General features: G+C 39.4%; 1 pseudogene; it reads right to left on the bottom strand.

The window, feature by feature from the left end:
* Positions 1-201: 201 nt before the first annotated feature.
* Positions 202-17,816, bottom strand: part of LOC136233659 (protein NRT1/ PTR FAMILY 3.1-like) — a 50,239-nt pseudogene continuing 32,624 nt past the window's right edge.

Raw genomic sequence — 17,816 nt, 5'->3', positions numbered from 1 at the left:
TTCTTCCACTTCATAAGTGTCCTCAATCTCGAGAACTTCTTCTTTAGCTCATCCTGATCCGTTGTAGACTTCACCGTTCAAGGAACAAGTCGAAGGCTTCATCTGATGAGAAGGATCTGGATCACTTATCTTTCCAGCTTCGATGAGATCTTGAATTTCATGCTTCAACCTCATGCAAGTACTTGTTTCGTGACCATATCTCTAGTGGAAGTGGCAGTAGCCCCTACGTTTGGCTAACTCAGTGGTTTGACCTCCTATGGCTGGTAGAGGATGAAGTATGTCATGCATTCGTAGACCCTCCAACACTTCAAATAAGGGTTGAGTGAAAGTGGAGAACTCCCTTCCCTCCCCTCTATACTGAGTGGGTGATGGAGGGCGAACAACCTTGACAATCTCCTGTCCCCGATGGTGTGGATCTTGTTGTGTTCGTGAAACATGGTATGAGGCTACCCTTAGTGGAGTGAATGTTTGTGGGGTAGATTGTGATGCGAACTGGAACATAGGTTTCTCTACAGTAGCTTTCGGGATTTCCGCAACCAGTGACTCACTCAGGACCTCCCGGACCAACCTTTTTAGCTCTATCTTGAATTCATCTGAAGCAATGACATCGAGAAGAACTCGCTCGATTTCTGCTCTGAGATTGAAATCTCCTATCGTCTCTTGGGAACTTTCAACCCCATCATTCTTAGCAGCCTCCGGATTGTTGGGGTTTAGTGTCCTATAGACAATTGTTCTAGGATACAAACTTAATATAAATGAATTGTTCTTTATATCATTTATTTTAATGAGATATATGTTTTATAACTATATAAAGGCAATCCCTTTTAAGCACTAAATAAAGTCTAATAAAAGGAAATCTGTAAGTTTATTTTAAAGTGATTATAAAGTGTTCATACAAGCATGAAGTGAGACAAAACTTTATAATAAACTAATAAACTTAAAACCACCCCAAGTCAAGTGATATGTTTAGGATTGATATATCACTGTTGAGACTTGCATGTAACAATGTCTTCTGTCCGACAGAAAGCTGATCTCACAAGCTTCATATATACAGATATCTGGACAGTTACATGGATCCGATGAAAAGTAGTTCATTAGGATTGGGGACCCGACTTGAGATAACAGGATGGGTAGATTCATCCTTGTCACCTATTCATCTCATTGGTATTAATAGGTGTAAATAATCCTCAGACTCAAAGGAATATTAATTGGTATTCTGGATTACGGAATGTGACGCTTTGACTCTGGTGTAACACGATCCTTAACAGAGATGACTCTGGGGTGTGAACAGTAGACGTTGGGTATCACAGGAAGTGATTGCGGGATCGTTATATATTGGATTGAGCATTTATCACTCCCGATAAATGGGAGATATGTCCATGGATCGCTTGTGGAAGACTCGACTCTAAATCCTTGCAAGGTGGTAGCTTAAGACTTGAAATACAGATTTCACTTAACCTATCTATTTTGAGTTGACTCGGCCTGTACAAGTAAAACGAACGTCTCGCTATATGTGACTTGACATTATCCATAGTCATAAGATTCAGTTCAAGGACGTAGTTGATAAAGGATCGAATTATACTGTAACTAATATGGAAAGGTTAACGACAGAATTAACCTGTCTTCTTATGGCTCTGGGGGAATGATTACGGACTTGCTAATCACATACTCTGTACATCATTCCGTTATGAAAAGATTAAATATAATTCTTTGAAAATTAATTTAATAGTTGCATACGGCCAGAAGTAATAGGAACCTAATGGGTCACACATAAGACTTGGAACCTAAAAGAGAGATAGATGTTAATTAATTGATGGAAGCCCAATTGAGCCCAATAAGGCCCATGGACCATAAGGGGGGGTCGAAATTCATGTATAATACATGAATGATTAATTTGATTTTAATCAATCCTAATTAGATTAGGATTATGAATTAAATTAATTAAAAGATAAATAAGTTAGGAGTTTTAATTAGATTATAATACTCCTATTATTATCCAATAAGGTTATTATTATTATCCTTAATATATTAGATATATAATGAGATAATAATTAGGAATTCTATTCCGAATTGAATTCCTATTCAGTAACGTAATTCAATAGGATTGAATAAATATTTATAGTTAGGATTAATTAACAAATTGTTTTGATTAATTAATTCTAAAGATAAATAAGTTTTAATTAATTGTTAATTAAAATAGATTATGCGTATGTTCCTAATTATTTTGGTTGATAATCATCATAACAAAATCTATTAGTTTTATAGTTAGGTTGATAAAATCAGTTTTATTAATTCTAAAGATAAAACGGAAATCTATAGTAGTTTTACCTATTTTCTGAAATCGTTTTAAAACTGATATATGTATATCTAAAATTATTTTAAAAAATAAAAAAATTAAATACGACAGCGGCTCGGGTCGCGCCTCGCGGCGCCACCAGCCACTGTCACGCGGCTGCTGCCTCGCGGCAGCAGCCCCGTGCGGCGTCTGGCCGCCGCTGCCGCAAGGCAGCGAAGTTTCAGCTGCCAGAGGGCTGCTGCCAAACAGCAGCAGCCCGACCCCGGGCCCCAGCCCGAAACCCACTTAATTTTAATTAGTTAAAATTAGTTTTAAATATAAAGATACGAAACTATTAGAAGTAAAATTGGATGAAAGTTAATTTAATAAGTTAATGTGATTAACCTAAATATTACATAAAATAGTTATGTAATTAACCAATTAAATTTATTTAATTGAGTCTATGCATGTTTGGAGTTATGGACATATTTGGACCCTCTTTTAGTCTTTTGGTATTTTTGAAATAGGGTCTGCGCGTCCTGCCTTTCTACTATCTATTGTAATTTCTCCTCTCATCTGATTCCCTTCAATTCAATTGAAGTTTTCTTTTAGTAGTATAGAAATTAATATGTAATTTGAAGGCGTCATGGAGAAGACGGAGGACCTAAAGAGAAATATGTAATAGTTAGTATTTCCCTAGGTCTGGCCTTTTATTCCGTCTCTGGCTCGACGGAATAATTTAGATGATATGTCCATAACGCCAATGTATGTGTTTGATGTATGCTAAAGAAAATCAAGACTAAGTTAGAATATGAGACTTGAAATAAAAATCCCTCGTTAAAAAGTTAAGTAAATAAACAAGTTATTAAAATCGGTTGCCCCTCCCTAATATTATAATTCAGCCGACAGTACTGAGGGCCTTTGGGTTGTTGAGTAAACTCAAGCTCGGGGTCTTACGGTAACACCTGAATTATCGAAAATCATTTTTCATGAATATGGGGTAATACTTAAATTAGATTATGATAATTGGATGAGTAAACTCATGTTGTCATAAACTAATGGGCAATATGGTTGGGATTAATATGAATAACATATTAGTTACTAATGTGGTTAGTAACCCAATAACCTAGGAATCACATTAAAGATGTGATTTATTACATGAATCTACCTAACGAATGAGACTAGCTTGTTGAGTAAACTCAAGGCGAAATCTCAGGAGTTAGGATCCTAGCTCACTAAAGGATTTGTGAAATTCTTCGAATTAATATGGAGGGCTATTAATTTGGCAAAATAGTGGGAGCAATCTAAAATAAACAAAAGGCCTATAATTTTAGATTGATATACTTTAAAGCAAATGAATAACATACGTTTACTCTTTCTCACATCTCGAGTTTTAAATTAAAACACTCTTAATATCATGACTAACACCAATCTGCAAAACATTCTTACCGATAACAAATTGAATGGTTCAAACTTCACTGACTGGTTTCGTAACCTCAAAATCGTTTTGAAGTTTGATAAAATAGGGTATGTACTTATTACATCGATACCCCCTGTCCCTGCTGATGATGATCATGCCGAATGCATCATACTTGCATCGATGACACCGGAATTACAAAGGCAACATGAGAAAATGGATGCCTATTCCATCATCATGCACCTAAAGGAATTGTTTGGGAAACAGACCAGGTGCGAACGCTACGAGATATCCAAGTTGCTATATCGTTGCAGGATGCAAGAGGGCACATCTGTCATGACACATTGTGTCAAGATGATTGGCTACATTACCAAACTTTCTAGTATTGGATTTGTGATGGATAACGAATTAAGCGTAGACTTAATTCTTCAATCCCTCCCAGAGAGTTATTCACAGTTCATCATGAACTATCAGATGAATGACTTGCAACCTCTCTTGAAGAGCTTGCAAATATGCTCAAGTCAGTTGAGCCCAATATGAAGAAAGACAAAGCCATACCGGCTCTTGTCATAGAGGGATCAAAGAAGAGGAAAGGGAATTCTCCCAATCCTAAATATCCCAAGAAAGGTAAGAAAGCCGTGCCCAACAAAACTAAGGGAAAGGAAGTGAAGAAGCCCAAAGAAGAGTGCCACTTCTGTGGTAAAGACGGGCATTGGAAAAGAAACTGTTGGTGTACCTAGCCTTCCTCAAAAAGGGGAAGAAGCTGGGACTTCAACATCTGGTATGTTTTATATTGAAATTTCACAGTCTGAATCTATTGGTACTTGATACTGGATGCAGCCTGAGAGTATTCCAGGAATATCTAGAAATATTATTTCTATTAGCCGCCTTGTTGACGACGGCTTTTCATATTTCAATAAAAGACAAACGTTGCGATTTTTATAGAGATTCGATCTTCTATTTTTTAGGAATATCACAAAATGGGATTTATGTGTTAGATGACAAAATTTCTGTTTTCGCAATTGATACCAAAAGACATAAGCTAAATAATTCAACTTACTTGTGGCATTGTCGTTTAGGCCATATAAACAAAAGACGCATGCTTAAGCTACATCAAGATGGGCTTATAAATTCAATTGATCCTGAATCATTGGAAACATGCGAATCATGTTTAAAAGGTAAAATGACAAAGACACCCTTTAGCAGTAAAGGTGAGCGTGTATCAGACACTCTAGGACTTATTCATTCAGATGTATGCGGTCCTATGTCAGTCCAAGCAAGAGGAGGATTCAGATTCTTCATAAGCATCATAGATGACCATACATGATATGGTTACATCCACTTGATGAAGCATAAATCAGAAGCTTTTGAGAAATTCAAATGCTTCAAGAATGAAGTAGAAAATCAATTAGGAAAGAAAATAAAGACGCTTCGATCTGATCGAGGTGGCGAATATCTTTCAGATGATTTTCTGAATTATCTAACTGAATGTGGGATATGCTCACAATGGACACCTCCCTATACACCACAACACAATGGTGTATCTGAGAGGAGAAACCGTACCCTACTAGATATGGTACGATCCATGATGAGCATGGCCTTACTTCTAAAGACGTTCTGGGGCTATGCCTTAGAAACTTCCGTCTTCACCCTAAATCGAGTACCAACTAAATCCGCTAGTTCCACACCATATGAATTGTTCGTTGGTAGGAAACCCGTGTTTTCATTTATGAGAGTATGGGGTTGTTCAGCATTTGTCAAACGCATTGCGTCCGCCAAACTAGATTCGAAATCTGATAAATGTTTCTTCATTGGACACCCTAAGGAAACTATGGGATATTACTTCTATCATCTAGATGATCAGAAAGTAATAGAATCCAAGCACGCAACCTTCTTAGAGAAAGAGTTTCTCGAAGAAACACAAAAGGGAAGCATGATTGAACTTGAAGAAGTTCAAGAAGAAGAAACACCGACTGAAACAACAGAGGCGGTTGAGGTGCCCGAAGAAGTCCCATTAGATGAGACTCCAGTGCCACCTATTCGTAGATCACAAAGAGTTCGTGAACTCCCAGTTAGATATGGTTTTCTAGTGGGAGATGATAATGAGGTTCCCGTGTTAGACGACGAACCCGAAAACTATGAAGAGGCTCTTACTAGTCCAGATTCTAAAGCATGGCTTGAGGCCATGGATTCTGAAATGGATTCCATGTATACTAACCAAGTGTGGACTTTGGTTGATCCACCCGAAGGGATAAAACCCATTGGGTGCAGATGGATCTTCAAAAAGAAGACAGACATGGATGGAAAGGTTAGCACCTACAAAGCTAGGTTAGTAGCGAAAGGATATCGTCAGAAGCAAGGAATTGATTATGACGAAACTTTCTCTCATGTGGCTATGTCCAAATCAATCAGAATCATGCTTGCTATTGCCGCTCACTGCGATTATGAGATTTGGCAAATGGATGTGAAAACAGCTTTCCTAAACGGAAACCTGCTTGAGGATGTATATATGATGCAACCTGAAGGTTTCATATCAAAGGATGCAAACAAAGTTTGCAAACTTTAGAGATCCATTTATGGACTCAAGCAAGCATCGAAAAGCTGGAATAAGCGTTTTGACGAAACCATAAAACAATTTGGTTTCGAACAAAATTGCGAAGAAGCTTGCATTTACAAGAAAGCAAGTGGGAGCTCTATAGCATTTCTCATACTATATGTGGACGATATATTATTAATGGGAAATGACATTGCTCTACTACAGTCGGTAAAAGTATGGTTATCTGGTAACTTCTCAATTAAAGACCTTGGTGAAGCAGCTTATATACTTGGTATAAAGATCTACAGAGATAGATCGAGAAGACTGCTTGGTCTTTCACAGGCTACATACATTGAAAAGGTGCTAAATCGGTTTAGCATGCTTGAATCGAAACGAGGTAACTTACCCATGCTACATGGAGTAAAGTTAAACAATCATCAATGTCCTAAAACCGATGATGACAAAAGACGCATGGCTGTAGTCCCGTGCGCCAGTGCAATCGGTTCGATTATGTATGCTATGCTATGCACTAGACCTGACGTAGCGTTCGCGTTAAGTATAACGAGTCATTACCAAGGAAATCCGGGAGACGAGCATTGGATTGCCGTCAAGAACATTCTTAAGTACTTGAGAAGAACTAAAGATATGTTTCTAGTGTACGGAGAAGGTGATCTGAAAATAGAAGGATTTTCAGACGCAAGTCATCTCACAGATGAGAATGATTTTAAATCCCAATCAGGATACCTGTTTATCTTGAATGGGGGCGCGGTCAATTGGAAGAGTTCCAAGCAAGGAAGCGTAGCTTTCTCTACGACCGAGTCAGAGTATATCGCTGATGCGGAAGCAGCAAAGGAAGCAGTTTGGATTAGAAAGTTCATTACAGAACTTGGTGTGGTGCCTGACATTGTCAATCCCATTACACTGTACTGTGATAACAATGGAGCTATTGCGCAAGCAAAGGAACCACGGTCTCATAATGTATCCAAGCATTACCTAAAGCGATACCACATCGTAAGATAGATTGTGGCTAGAGGAGATGTGAGAATAGAAAGAGTACCTACAGAGGACAACGTTGCAGATCCGTTGACAAAGCCCTTAACCCAGAGAGTACATGATCGTCATCTAACTTCTACTGGGATAAGTTTTAGAAACAATTGGGTTTAGTCCAAGTGGGAGTATGTTGGGGTTTAATGTCCTATAGACAATTGTTCTAGGATACAAACTTAATATAAATGAATTGTTCTTTATATCATTTGTTTTAATGAGATATATGTTTTATAACTATATAAAGGCAATCCCATTTAAGCACTAAATAAAGTCTAATAAAAGGAAATCCGTAAGTTTATTTTAAAGTGATTATAAAGTGTTCATACAAGCATGAAGTGAGACAAAACTTTATAGTAAACTAATAAACTTAAAACCACCCCAAGTCAAATGATATGTTTAGGATTGATATATCACTGTTGATACTTGCATGTAACAATGTCTTCTGTCCGACAGAAAGCTGATCTCACAAGCTTCATATATACAGATATCTGGACAGTTACATAGATCCGATGAAAAGTAGTTCATTAGGATTGGGGACTCGACTTGAGATAACAGGATGGGTAGATTCATCCTTGTCACCTGTTCATCTCATTGGTATTAATATGTGTAAATAATCCTCAGACTCAAAGGAATATTAATTGGTATTCTGGATTACGGAATGTGACGTTTTGAACTCTGGTGTAACACGATCCTTAACAGAGATGACTCTGGGGTGTGAACAGTAGACATTGGGTATCACAAGAAGTGATTGCGGGATCGTTATATATTGGATTGAGCATTTATCACTCCCGATAAATGGGAGATATGTCCATGGATCGCTTGTGGAAGACTCGACTCTAAATCCTTGCAAGGTGGTAGCTTAAGACTTGAAATACAGATTTCACTTAACCTATCTATTTTGAATTGACTCGGCCTGTACAAGTAAAACGAACGTCTCGCTATATGTGACTTGACATTATCCATAGTCATAAGATTCAGTTCAAGGACGTAGTTGATAAAGGATCGAATTATACTGTAACTAATACGGAAAGGTTAACGACAGAATTAACCTGTCTTCTTATGGCTCTGGGGGAATGATTACGGACTTGCTAATCACATACTCTGTACATCATTCCGTTATGCAAAGATTAAATATAATTCTTTGAAAATTAATTTAATAGTTGCATACGGCCAGAAGTAATAGGAACCTAATGGGTCACACATAAGACTTGGAACCTAAAAGAGAGATAGATGTTAATTAATTGATGGAAGCCCAATTGAGCCCAATAAGGCCCATGGACCATAAGGGGGGGGGGTCGAAATTCATGTATAATACATGAATGATTAATTTGATTTTAATCAATCCTAATTAGATTAGGATTATGAATTAAATTAATTAAAAGATAAATAAGTTAGGAGTTTTAATTAGATTATAATACTCCTATTATTATCCAATAAGGTTATTATTATTATCCTTAATATATTAGATATATAATGAGATAATAATTAGGAATTCTATTCCGAATTGAATTCCTATTCAGTAACCTAATTCTATCTAACTAGGGATTAGATACAAGAGATTATAAATACCCCCTATATAGGAATTTCGGCCAACACAAGCTAAAATCCCTAGAGTGATTTTCGAAATCTACTATAGTGCAAGAGAGAGAATTTTCGACCCCCAATTCGAGGACGAGATTTTCTAGGGCTTCCTTCCGATCATTTGATTTCATCTATTTCTTTTATCCTTGATCTTGTGTTGATTAATTAGAGGCAATCTATTTTGGTTGCTACTCAACGGTTGATTCTAACTTAATCTTCCTGTGTTTTATTTTGTGCTTGGGAACTCGGAGAAGAGTTGTGGGCACTTCATTAACAACGGTAGATTGATCATCAAAAGGTAATTCTTCTTATCCCTCTTTATATGAAATAACGATTAACGGATCCTAGGGTTAATGGAAATAGGTTAAAATTTTTATATTTCTGCTGCTATACCTTAGCCTAATTTCCAACACGGATCATTAAGAGCACGTTTGAACTCGTCAGAAAAGATGTATTTAGCTAAAGCCCCTTGCACATGGCTCTCGAGATTATGGTTTGAATTGTTGGACTGGGCCATGAGTTGGGTTTCTAATAAGGAAAGAGAAAGGATCGGTGAGTGGAGCTTTTTAGGCATTATGAATTTGGATGATGCGATGCACGTGTGATGCGAATGCCAGAGCTATCTACTTGTGCCTCCTATCGATGGATGTATAATTTATGCATGATTCGTGGTGTGCACTTTATTTCTTACAACATAAACACGATTTTGAATAGAACTAAACCCCTTTTTTACCAGAGCTGTCGGCAGTGCTTCGGTCGTTTGTGCTAACTTACCTGTTTGGAAGTGCGGATGCTCGAAACCATTTCAACTGTTATACACACATTAGCATGAACCCTACGAGTTTACTATGCAATGCTTTACAAGATGTACAATGTTGAATGATGCTCGACACGACTGACGCTTGTGAGATTGAGACGACCCTCATGATAAGTAAAATTGCTTAGGACGCTAGGTAGATGGGAGTGTACCCCGATGATATCTGTGACGTGTAGATACATTCGAGGGGTAGCGACATGAGTGGGGGGGAAGATAACATACTTGGTACATCGACACGACTCACGACCTAAAAAAACAACATAAGCGACTATGCATGAGATGTATGTGAGGGATTGTCATCATCGATTGCAATGACGTACTTTGAAGATACGGGGCGTTACACGGGCTGATGTGACGCTCATGGTACGTCCGAGACTTAAACAGACCATGATGGAAACGTGTGGGGCATGTGTCCGTAGTTTACTTGGTATCGATACTGATAGCAGGGAACCGCCTTTCTGGGAAACACAAGGTTCCTGAAACCGGCCGACATAGAGGGTGTGTCCTAAACTAGAAGCAAGCGGGACGTGACCACCACATATGGGGCGTGGGTCAATGGTTAGTTTAAACCCAAGATACAAATATGTAGACGTACCAACGGAACCTTGGCGTGCTATGCAGAAAGTGGTAACACACGGGGTGTGCCCCAAACAGGTTAAGGCATGAGGAAGACGCGAGTGATATACGTGACGTGCGCCAATTGTCAGCTTCTCTCGGAAAGCAACTATTACAATGATGGGTTTTATTTGACGGGATAATGAACACGGAATACCTGATACTCGAGGTCCGAATAGGATGCATATGTCAACATACGAGGTATGTGCCAATTATTAACTCCTACTTGGCTCACTAGTATCATGACAGAGTGGTTTGAAACATGGTGCATTTAGGAAGTACGATGACATACATGGTATGCCTTAGAGGTAGCCAAAAGGCATGATGGGAGTCACACTTGATGTGCCCCCACGATTGACTTATACACAACTCACGAACGATGTGATGGCTTGATTTTGGGATTTCGACCGTCGCGGGGGAAATCCGACATGCTGGGTACGAGACACGAATAGGATACACATACGACACGCGTATTATCTGACCAACTTAGGACATAGATGAAGCACAGAGATGACTCAAGAGGTACCTCCTAACAACATTGGAGGTGTCAGCTAGACACGACACCGACACGCAAGGTGCAGTTTAAGGATTAACTCAAGCTAGAGACACAAATACCTCGATGTATTTGCGGATATTGGTGCGTATGGTAGAATGAGGGTGTCCTAATCCGATCGAGGTACCAACGAGATACAAACGACGACTTACTTGGTATGTGTTAAAGGTCAACTTGTTTCATAGCGCAAACCAGACGACGAAATGTTTTATGAGAATCCCTAAAGATCTTACGTGGATATTTATGACGTATGTGGTCCATTACTGATATTTGAGATACCAACGATGACACACGGGGTAAGCATCGATGGTTCGACTGGAATCTATCACTATGAACAAACTCAATGCTTGAGGAGCAACGAAGGCATAAACCAAGACCTTTGAGGTAAGTGCCAAATGTTGGACTCAGACGCGGTACGAACATCTCGATACTACTGATACGAACGAGACCCAAATAGCGACATATGGGGTAAATGTCTCGGACTCGTAAATAAGACAATTCAAAGTTTGGGGCGTAGGGACAATGGTAGCATGATATAGGGGGAGTGTGTCGAGGAGCTGACAACGTAAACAAACCGCTGTTTGAGGCGCACTCAAGACACGAGTGACGACCCATGGGGCATACGCCAAAAGTTCGACAGGAGTTTCACGACATGAACAACTCAGTGTGTTGAGGTGTGAGCGGGACGCTCGAGACGGCCTATAAGGTATGTGCCCAATGGTACGACTTGGGCTTGGTGACATGAATCACTTTATATAAGAGGTACGCGCCAAAAGTTCGACTCGAACTTGTCGATACGAATGACTCGACATTGGAGATGTAAGCGAGATGCCCGTGATGACATATATGATACTTTCCCCAGGTTCAACTTGAACTCGATGACACGAGCGACTCGACATTCGACATGCGAATAGGACATACCCAACAGCGCATGGGGTATGTGCCAAAAGCTTAACCCCGACTGGATGGTATAAACGACTCGGCCTTTGATACGTAAGCAATGTGTGAGGGATGACATACGGAACGCGTGTCAAAAGGTTGGTCTGGAACTTGATAGCCTAATGACATATTTGTGGACTACAAATATTGCCTACGACAAGGTAACACGCGGGGTATGTTTTGACAAGGCTCAATGTACGACTAAAGCGCAAGCGTTGACATACAAGGTATGCACCGAAAGCTGATACGTGCTCGAACACTAGCATCACATGTTTGGAATACTGACGCGTTACGATATATAGTGACATACCTGGCATGTCTCATATTGGTTTGGCCGTTTTGAAGATGCGACGGTGTGTCTCAAGAAGGTCAAGGACGTGCGGGTTACCTTAGTATAATGATGCGTCGATATACAAGGTACGACTGAGGGTGCCAATGGGGCGTGACGATGACCTACTAGCTAAGAGGTTAGTACAATGATGCATGGATTTATTAGATGTGACGAGGCGACATATAAGGCGCCAGTTGAAGTGCGAATATGATGCGATGACTTTGTATGGAACGTGCATCAGAGGGTCAATGTGAACCTGGGGTCCGGACAGCGGGACGATGTAAATACAAGGGGGCACCATGACAACCCACGTGGCACAACTAAAGGTACAAATGGGAGGTGTGGACAACACACGAGTTAAGGGTTCGCTTCGGAGCCTAGGGTATTGCCCACGACTCTGAAATACGGAGGTGCTATGTATGGACTACCTCCCCAGATGCGGATGACGACAGGTAAGTGAGATTCGTGTGAAACAGTTGACTCGACCCTAAGGTACCGATCGTACAACAACGTAACTTTGGAGTATAGGTGCATGGCGCGCCGACATACGTGGCATGTCTTAGCGTACGAAGGTCATGATGACAACTTACGAGATGAGGGGCACGAATAATATATCGACGTAATTTGGAATCACATGGGCATTGTGTATAGCATGGCGAAATACGTGGGTATGTCTTAAGATATGAAAGGGAGGTGACGAAGACCCGTGAGATTATGGTTCTATTTGAGTTCAAGGTACCGGTCATAATCTTGAGATGTGTTGGCTAAGGCATAGCAACATACATGGTATGTCTTGAGGCGTAAGTAGGACGTGTATGAGACACGTGACTAATGGTTAATTCAAGTCTCGGGGGAACCGATGCCGCGACAATGTTTTTTCTTTTTTTTGAACTATCGATATGTTGTCAGTGACGTGGCGACACACATAGTGTGTCTCGAGTCGACCATGCGGAAAGTGAATGGAATCTGCCCCACGATGCGAATGTTATGACAAACAAGGTATGACCACCAAGCAGTTTGGATCCGGCAAGGATGCATATCTAACGAACATCATTCCTACCCGGATGTACGCGATGCATGGCGGTGCATCGAGTACACTTCATGACTAGTGTATAGCTGACATGATGGAGACGCATGGGACACTTCACGATATGGAAGGTGGGACAAGGCAGGGATGTATGGGATACATCACGACATAATAGGTACACCTCTTGATCGGTGTCTGAATGATTAATGGAAGATGCATGAAGTGCGTTATGTCCTACGGGGTACGACAAAGTAAAGACGCAAGGAATACGTCATCACGTGACAGGTGGGACTCTTGACGGGTGGACACGTGATGACACGACGCAGAAATGACATAGGGGATATGTCACGAGAGAACAGTACGCCTCTTGACAGGGTAAGGACATATTGGAGGTGCCGCAGCATACGGGATATGCCAAAACAAAAGCGTAGGGGATACGCCATGACATAAGGGTTGTACCTTTTGACTAGTGCCTACGATACTGGAGAAATGTATGAGGTACGCTACCATACATACGGTATGCTAAGGCAAAGACGCATAGGATACGTCACGACATAATGGACATGCCTCCTAGCTAGCATACAAACGACACTGTAAAGACGCACGAGCCATGCCAGGCACATATAGAATACATCCCCAAAACATAGGTATGGCAAGGCAAAGACATATGGTGTACGTCACGACATAACTGGTATGCCTCCTGATGAACATGCGACGTTGGGGTCGACTCTTTCTCACATTCCTAATAAATACGTCCTAAGTCTACAAAACCTAAAATGGCTGCACGCAATTCGGTTAGCATGCGACACTCTACATGGTATGACTGCAATGATTCGTTAAGCATAGGATGCATTATGAGTTAAATCCGACTCGACTGATGTACAGTCAGATATAAATCCATACGAACAAACTAGTTAACGAAAATCGTACATAACGCGTAATTAGATCGCAATAAGAGAAAGAAAACGTTAGATAACAATCACAATTATCACATCATCTCTTTTCCATCCTTATTCCTCCACACACTCGTTGGTCCAAGTCTCTTTCCTAGGATTTTGGTTTGGGGCTCACATTGCAGTCCAAGGGACGCGTGATGCCGTCGATTATTGTGGGAAAAATAAATCATTCATCAAACAATACAATTCGTTTTAACGTACCGACATTCAGTGACTAAGATGTCGACCAAATTGGATTGTCCTTCTAGATAACTCGCCTTTTGTTATTTCGCGAGACGCATTAGTTCGGGTTTTGACTCCCTTTTGGCGCGTCTCGGATTTAGACGTGGTACAAGTTATTCTTTTGGTTCAATCGTTCGTTATTGACAATGATTCGTTCCCCTTTTATTCGTGTGGGTTCGTGTCTCGATTTTTGGATTACAACGGGATCTTTTGGATCTATCGAGAGACGTAACCACGTGTTTGTTTAGTGACAATATCACTTTTGAATTTTATTTTAGGGAGCGGACTCATCGTGTAACGTGTTTGTTTTTAGCGTCAAGAATCCGTTTGCTCGTTTTAGCTACGTGAAAAGACAGCGAGTCTTATTCGAGCGCACGATAATCTTTCAGCTAGTAACAACTCTTTATTTCTTCCAATTTACGGGATATATCATCCTAGCGTGGTTATAGAAAATCAACATTTCGTTTAATCGCATGCTTATTCGAAGCAGGGATATTACCGTTCTTTTTCATTTAGGCACGAACTAAGCAAACACGCAGATCGGGCCATATTTCTTGTAGTTTTGATAAAGGTCGAAATGATCGAGCCATTAATCAAACCCACAGTCTCGTCCATATGGTGCGATTACACGATTTAGCTTAATTCGACTTCGTGATTTTAAGCGGCGTATATACCCGTTCGAGGCATGTATTCAACGGCATTGGTTCATTTTCTTTAACTACTCTCGTGATTGACATATATCGTAGATACGGAATGATTTTGGTCGTTTTTATTTTTATTTTATTTTTATTTTCTTAGTCACTTTTACGGATACGTCCATTTCTCCTTAGAACAACGCAAGGCATAACATAAGAGCTCGTTTTTTATTCGGGAGGGACGGGCCACGTTTACGAAACTCTTTAGGTTACAACAGGGTCGTTCGAAACAGAAATGTTCTTTGTCTTCGTTTTGTCATAATCTCGCTTTATCCCAACGTATTTAAAGAATGTGAATAACGGCTACCATTAATATAGTCTTTTGAATTAAGATATAACTATCCTTAATACCAAACCGACTCGTAATAATACGTGCTTACGTCACAACGTATTTCCTGAACATGTGCCTTCTTCGGGGCACGGAAAGGGACCAGGCGGGTCGCACAAGTTCATTCATACGAGATGACTAAGTCGTCTTTAGTTCAAATCGTTTCGGTGTTTTGGGGTAGTTTATATATCGATTTAAGAGTATATATTAACGTATCGTTTCATTTTCTTTACATATTTTAGGATTAGACACGTATCATGGCAGTTTTGAAAACACGAATTGATTCATTCATCACATAAAAAATAGTAACGGGTAATCCTATGGCAACTTCTAAGGCTACTATATGCTGACACGGCTGATCGCGGGACCTCACAGGACCGCACAAATTCGCCCCTAACGAATGGATGGGGACCCTTTGGCGCCTTACTGCAAGGGGGAACTTACACTAGCCTCTTTCGAGCGACGAATGGACTCTCAATAGAGGTTTCGTGGAAATTACCCAAAAGGTTTGCAATAATGCTTATGAATGCATACGAAAAGAAATAATATGACCCGTCCCCGTTATGGGCTTAATACACGCCTTCCGGAATCAAATTTCTCGCTTCCCCAGCAGAGTCGCCACTTGTAGGTGCCGCGGCCTCACCCGGGCGAACCGGGGGGTGGACACCATTGACGACAGATGCTGTGATTGGCGCCGAAAGCAACCAATCGCAGAATCAAGCTGCTCGGCAGGGCTGGAGCTCGGAGTATGGAAGAGTCGCCACCCACGAATGGGAAATGAACACCGATCCCTTGCGGGAGACCGGTGAGGGTTCGGGAAACTTAGGTATGAGCCGAGAAGGCTGGCTCCTTTCTGGAGAAAGGCTACTAGGCACCCCGACATCGCCCAGTTATGAACCACCGGCCTCCTACTTAGCATGTTAGGCGCTAACGGACTAACCGCATATTTCTTTAAGTTTAAAATTCATTTGAAACCTTTTCTTTCTCGTTTTGAAAACCGTTTTGAGCATATATTATTGAAAGTCATATTAGTAAAGAATCACCCATTTACATGAATTTAGAGTATATGGAAGAAAGAGGGAGATAGAAGGAAGAATTAATTTATTTACAACGTGAATTGTGTCTTAAGCCATACATTCAATCTAAACTAATCTCACTCCCCGAAAAGAAAGTTTATTTACATGGTTCGTGCCTTAATCGCCGTTGGAACGATTTAGGCATGTTTTAAAACCCCGTGGATTTACATGATGTTCACTCGAATTGCCGTTGGAATGATTCGAGTGTTTGAAAACGTGAAATAAGGAGTTTTAACCAAAAACGTGATTAAGCATACAAGTCCATTTATTTTTGTACAAAACCGTTTAGTTAGAAAAACGATTCAAAACTCTATTATTTACAAGGAAAAGGATTTAAATTACAAGGTTCGCTTAATCCGTCGTTGGAACGGATCAAGGTTTTAAAACGTGGGATTTTAGAAAGTCGTTTGAAATGGCAAAGAACTAAAAACCTTTTATTTACATTAAGCACCTCTAGAAACCTTTAGTTTAAATAAACAAATTGAACTCTCTTTTTGTGGTTTATTTCCCCTTTTTCACTCAATTAACCTCCATTTGAACATAATTACAACAACTACCAAATTAGACCCAAATCCACCCAACCAAAATACTTTTAAAACATATATATATATATAGGAAATTCAAAAGGAGAATAAATATACATATTTATATAAATATACATTATGGTAAAAATAATAATTATACTTATAGATCAAAAACTAAGATAAGAAAAATAATAATAATATATATACAAGAGATATTAATAAGTAAAAATGGCAATAAATATGCTACTAGATATAGATATGATATACTTGTATTCTAATTTGAAAACATGTAAAGATAATGGATAAAGCCCATAGCTAAGAAAACTATATTTTACCCCAAAATAGTTTTTATACATAATAAATATTTAGGAAATAACCCCCTCCCTAAACAATAATTAATCTACTTTAAATGATTTTCAAAGGAAACATATATATATACAAATAGCTTTACAAAACCAAATTAATGTAAATTATGCCCAAATGTACAAAATAAGTAAACACATGAATAATTATTAGTTAGTTAGCCCCAAAAATAATTTTAATAAATATACTACATAATTATACATATATATATAAAGGATCAAATGTCAAAAAAGTTAAGAAAAAGGCTTAAAAGGGGATTTTTAAAATTCCAGCAGCTTTACCGACGGAAAATCCGTCGGTAAACTGCCTTTAGTGACAGAAAACGGAAAGTTATAGAAATAGTCCCTATATTTTCCATATTTATTAAAATACTTTAGATCTAATCTATTCTACCATTTTGGTCCCCGAACTACCCAAATCGGGTCATAGTCTATAGCGGAGTATCCCAAAACGATGTTTTATTTCCAAAACGTTAATTTTAAAAAGCTTTTCTAAATTCTATATTTACAACGTT

Source organism: Euphorbia lathyris, chromosome 6, assembly GCF_963576675.1.
Source record: "Euphorbia lathyris chromosome 6, ddEupLath1.1, whole genome shotgun sequence".
Classification (NCBI taxonomy): domain Eukaryota; kingdom Viridiplantae; phylum Streptophyta; class Magnoliopsida; order Malpighiales; family Euphorbiaceae; genus Euphorbia; species Euphorbia lathyris.
This window is presented reverse-complemented; position numbering and strand designations above follow the sequence as displayed.